This window comes from Triticum aestivum, chromosome 5D (genome assembly GCF_018294505.1).
Source record: "Triticum aestivum cultivar Chinese Spring chromosome 5D, IWGSC CS RefSeq v2.1, whole genome shotgun sequence".
NCBI classification, from domain to species: Eukaryota; Viridiplantae; Streptophyta; class Magnoliopsida; order Poales; family Poaceae; genus Triticum; species Triticum aestivum.
The window spans coordinates 390,125,749-390,131,686 of NC_057808.1; positions in this window are offsets into that span (position 1 = coordinate 390,125,749).

Consider the following 5,938-nt stretch of genomic DNA (forward strand, 5'->3'; position numbering starts at 1 on the left):
GATAAATAAATAACAACATGCCGCAGTCGGGCGTCTGAGCGACGCCACATAAAGGGCTTATATAAGAATAATCACAATGAACATCCAGGAGGTAGAACCGTCCCAGTGATACTCAATAATTCAAATAATGTAAATGGTTAGTCCATAATAATAATAAACATAATCCTCATATGTCACAGGTCATAAACAAAATCTAATCTAGCCGTTTCTCCATCCGATGACCGTCACTAGATTCTAGTGTAGCCGTTTTTTCCATCCGAATACCATTACTATGATCCAGTTAACCGTGTCTCCATCCGAAAACCGTCACTAGATTCTAGTGTAGCCGTTTTTCCATCCGAATATCGTTACTATGATCCAGTTAACCGTGTCTCCATCCGAAAACCGTCACTAGACCCATCTCAGACTGTAGTCCTTACCCATGTATATGGCTATCCAAAAAGATATGACCTCTGCAGAGGGTGTACTCTTTACCCACGAGTAACGGATTTATCTAGTCCATCGGGACTAATTCCGCCTACGGCCTTTTAATTGAAAACACGCCTGACCTGCACACAGCAGCTTAACTTACCGGTGTCTGGAATCACCCACGACACCTGTCAAGCAAAACTCTAAGTGGGGAGGCTACAACCTCGACGTAGCATGGGATCAAATTTATATCGCGCGCTCTAAGGGGTGCCCCCCTCTCGGTCCCAACCAGAAACACCCATGCCCCGGACCAGGTGGCATGCCTACCGGATGCATCCGGTATCTTCCACCATGGCCTCTCTGTACGGTGTGTGCCTTGGTAAGGGGTTGAAAACTTACTGAACCGTACCCTGCCTGCGACAGGGACAAGTGGTAGTACAAAACAAGTAGGGGAAGTTACTAATCAAGACTCGACCTATGACCGACTCAGGAGGTCCAAGTATTCACAGAATGATTAGCATAACCAAAATATTTCCATTAAAAGACAGAATCACCGCTCATCAAACCTCCTCATGCCATACCGGACACACTCGTCTCGACGAGGAATTTGGGACAAGCTCGTGTCTACCCAAGACCACGACTTTCCCGGCTTCCTTCCGGTATGCATGAGAAGCTCACGAGGATGATCACTAACACCAGCATATCCATACCAACAGTAAAGCATCTCCAAAACGCACTTATGCGTGTGACTGAATCGATACATAGAAATAACGCATGCTCCAAGTCAAAGTGGTGTCGAAACCGTATCAAAACACCACACACAAAAATATTATGCCAGAGTTCAGAATGCTTGCCTTCAAGACTATGCAAGGGGTGCACTTTTTGAAAGTTTTCTCTTCCCTCCATTTTCCTATTTTGAAAAATATACAAATAACAAATATCTCAAAACCAGTACAAAAAGTTGTCCCAAATATTTTTGAAATAAATCTTAAAATAAACTAGATGAAATTTGAGAGAGGTAGGAAAAAGAATCAACTCATTTGGAGTTTTATTTCAAAAGATATAGCCAGTCAAAGTTTGGTCAAAGTTCTGTTTTAAAATAAAACAGAAAAAGAAAACGTTTCGATACAGAATACGCTTTCGAAGCAGAGGAGACATACTCGGGACTTATGCGCCTTCACTTAACCAGAGCGGACGGCGCGTGGGTCACTGACAGTGGGTCCAGGGGGCCCACTGGTCAGGTTTGACTAGTCCTCTCCTCCCTCCTCTTCCTCTGCCCGAACGGAGCGAGACTCCGGCGATCGCCGTCGACGAACGGCAGCTCCCCACGGGCATCCGAGGGCGGGGATGGACCGGCCAGACCGGGGCGGTCTTCTTGGTGGTCGTTGGGTCGACGGTGGTGGGAGGAGTCGCCGGCGGCGAGCTCCGCGGCGGAGGGGGCTACGGGAGTGAAGTGGGTTTTGGGCTCCGGTGGTTTCCGATCGAGGCTGAGGCGCTGGGCAGCTCCGCAAGAACAAGGGGAAGCGAGTGGTGGCGCTGGATGGGCGGGGGAGTGCCTGGTTGCGACGAATGTCACCGGACGGCAGCGGCGGCCGAACCGGCCGGAGGTGGGGGAGATGACCTCTTCCGGTCAATCCACGGCTAAGGGAGAACTAGGGGGAAGGCTTGAGGTCGCCTGAGCGCTCGGAGGGGTTCGGGGTCTCCTTTTATAGGCGTTCGAGGCTGACCCCGCGGTGGCCGAGGATAAGAACGCCGGCGACCATCGCTGTGTACCCGCAGGGCGACGTGGCGGCGACGAGCGCGTGCCGACGGGCTTCAGGATAAGCTCGAGCTGTTCACAGGGGCAGCTGGCGCGCGCGGGTGGCTTGGGCGGCGCCGACCATGGCAGGAGCTCGCTGCCGACGCCGGCGTGCCGCCAAAGGCTTCTGACGGCGGCGCTGTAGGGCGCCAGGGGTGGCGTGGAGAGTGGGCCAGTGTAGTGCGCGGCTCTGTAGGCGAGCCAGGGCCATGTGCGGGACGCGGTGGGGGCGGCAGTGCAACGCGGCGGCTCGGTGCGCGCGCGTGCAAAACGTGCACTCTGGGCGCGCCCAGAGCACGCACGGGACATGCTCGACCAAATGCCAGGGCAGCCTAGAGCGCGAGGGGGAGGCTGGCAACTAACAGGGCAGGGATAGGGATAGCTAGGAGCTCAGTGGACATGGTTGCTGGGCCAGAGGATCAAGTACACAGTGCAAACAAAAACTCATGTCACAACTGACTGTGCACACCAAGTGTTCGACAGAATGCCAAGTGCATTTAGGCAACTCTTGGAGTGGCCAAAATTTCCAGATCAGGGTCTCCCTGGATGTAGGTGAGGATGGCAAGATCATTTGGGCAAAACCAGAAACTTGCTAGTGCAAGTTTTGCAAAACTACAGTTTTGGACAGAAAGAAAGAGGTCTCATTGCATGCACTTAAAATCCTCCAATGGGTCCATACTCCTGGACTTAAGGGTATTGTAGGGAGGGCTACAAGCAGGAAAAAGCTTAGGGTCACTAGAGTAAAAATAATATAGGTTTGCAGTACAAATCACCAAACTGGACCAGAATGAAAAAGAGGTTGATTCACTCAAGTGTTTCAAAGAACAACACTAGGTTTTGCATGAAGTTGAATTATATGCATCTACTGACATCTCCAAACACTTGGAAGAATTTTTAAAGGAATATTTAAATAGGTTGTAGTGCAAAAATGCCTACTGGACTAGATTTGAAAAGTTGATGTAGAGCTCAAAATCTCCAATAGCCAAAAGATATCTTTGCATAAAAGTGATGTGGAAACATCACATGACATCCCCAAATTTTGGTGAAATTTTTGAATGCATTAATCCAATGGTTGCAGTGCAACAGAGACTCCAAGTTCTTGAAAAATCATTTTAAAAGAGTAAAGCTCAGGGAAAGGCAAATCTTGCAATTAAATCCACTCATAATGAAATGTTTTATAGAGAGAGTGTACAAGTCCAATAATCTTTTTTATTTTGGAAATTTTCCACCTGAGGTAAAAACCCACAATATCAAAAGGGTAAATCCAGACAAAATGGAAAAGTTCAATTTCCTGGCAAAATTTTGATTAATAAAACAAGGTCAAAATTTTTGGGGTGTCACAGGGACTCACGGGAAGATATCACAACACAACTCTAAAACATAAATAAGTCATACAAGCATCATAATACAAGCCAGGGGCCTCGAGGGCTCGAATACAAGTGCTCGATCATAGATGAGTCAGCGGAAGCAACAATATCTGAGTACAGACATAAGTTAAACAAGTTTGCCTTAAGAAGGCTAGCACAAAAGTAGCAACGATCGAAGAGGCCAGGCCTCCTGCCTAGGACCTCCTAACTACTCCTCGAAGCCGAACTCCACGTAGAATCATCCTCGGGATCTCTAGCTCCTGGACTCCAGCATCTGGTTGCGACAATCAGGTATAGAAAGGGGAAAAGAGGGAGAAAAGCAACCGTGAGTACTCATCCAAAGTACTCGCAAGCAAGGAGCTACACTACATATGCATGGGTATATGTGTAAAGGGTCATATCGGTGGACTGAACTGCAGAATGCCAGAATAAGAGGGGGAAAGCTAATCCTGTCGAAGACTACGCTTCTGGCAGCCTCCATCTTGCAGCATGTAGAAGAGAGTAGATTGAAGTCCTCCAAGTAGCATCGTATAGCATAATCCTACCTGGCGATCCCCTCCTCGTCGCCCTGTTAGAGAGCGATCACCGGGTTGTATCTGGCACATGGAAGGGTGTATTTTATTAAGTATCCGGTTATAGTTGTCATAAGGTCAAGGTACAACTCCGGGTCGTCCTTTTACCGAGGGACACGGCTATTCGAATAGATAAACTTCCCTGCAGGGGTGCACCACATAACCCAACATGCTCGATCCCATTTGGTCGGACACACTTTTCTGGGTCATGCCCGGCCTCGGAAGATCAACACGTCGCAGCCCCACCTAGGTTCAACAGAGAGGTCAACACGCCGGTCTAAATCCTATGCGCGCAGGGGTCTGGGCCCATCGCCCATTGCACACCTGCACGTTGCGAGGGCGGCCAGAAGCAGACCTAGCCTAGTGGCGTTCCAGTCCAATCCGGCGCGCGCCGCTCCGTCGCTGACGTCAAAAAGAGCTTCGGCTGATACCACGACGTCGAGTGCCCATAATTGTTCCCGCGTAGCTGGTTAGTGCGTATAGACCAAATGGCCAGACTCAGATCAAATACCAAGAACTCGTTAAGCGTGTTATGTTGAAGTAACCGCGGACGCCGTCCAGGGACAGGCCCACCTCTCTCCTAGGTGGTCTCAACCTGCCCTGTCGCTCCGCCACAAAGATCCACTTGCGGGTACTCCTACGAGCCGACCCGACTTTAGTCACCACATGTGTCATGTATATAGTATATAAGTATATACCCGTGATCACCGCCCAAGTGATCACGGCCCGATAGTATAGCACAGAAGACAGACAAGAATGTAGGGCCACTGATGGAAAACTAGCATCCTATACTAAGCATGTAGGATTGCAGGTAAAGGTAACAACAGTAGAAGCAAGGACAGGCTATGCATCAGGATAGGATTAACGGAAAGCAGTAACATGCTACACTACTCTAATGCAAGCAGTATAGAGAAGAATAGGCGATATCTGGTGATCAAGAGGGGGGGCTTGCCTGGTTGCTCTGGCAAGTAGGAGGGGTCGTCAACTCCGTAGTCGAACTGGGCAGCAGCAGCGTCGGTCTCGTAGTCTACCGGAGAGAAGAGGGGGTAAGAAACAGTAAATACGATGCAAACATAAGCATGAAGATGCGTGACATGACAATGAGCGGTGCTAGGTGTGTCCTAACGCGGCAGTAGGTGGTACCGGCGAAGGGGGGGAACATCCGGGAAAGTATTCCCGATGTTTCGCGTTTTTGGACAAACGGACCGGAGGGGGAAGTTCCATGTTCGCTATGCTAGGAACGTGTGGCTGACAAACGGACTATGTATTCGGATTTGTCTCGTCGTTCTGAGCAACTTTCATGTACAAAGTTTTTCCATCCGAGCTACGGTTTATTTTATATTAAATTTGAAAGATTTAAATCATTTTTAGAATTTAATAAATTAATTTAATTCGAAATTTAATTAATGCATCAGCATGACGTCAGCAGTCAACGTTGACCGTTGACCTGGTCAACCTGACAGGTGGGTCCCACCTATCAGGTTAATTAGTTATTAAGTTAATTAATCTTAATTAGTTAATATTAACAGGATTAATTAAGTTAATTAATTAGGTTAATTAATTATCTTTATTATTTATTTATATATTTTTATTTATTTTTATTAATTTAATATTTTTTTAATCATTTTTTTATTACGTTCTGGGCGCGGGGGCCCACCTGTCTGTGGCCCATAGGGGGTTCTGGCCCAGGGGCAGTGGCTCAGGGGTGCGAGGCCCCACCTGGCAGTGGCCCAGGGGCCACTGGCGGGCGCGGGCGCGGCGCGCGTGTGCGGCGCGGGCGACGGGCGGTGGTG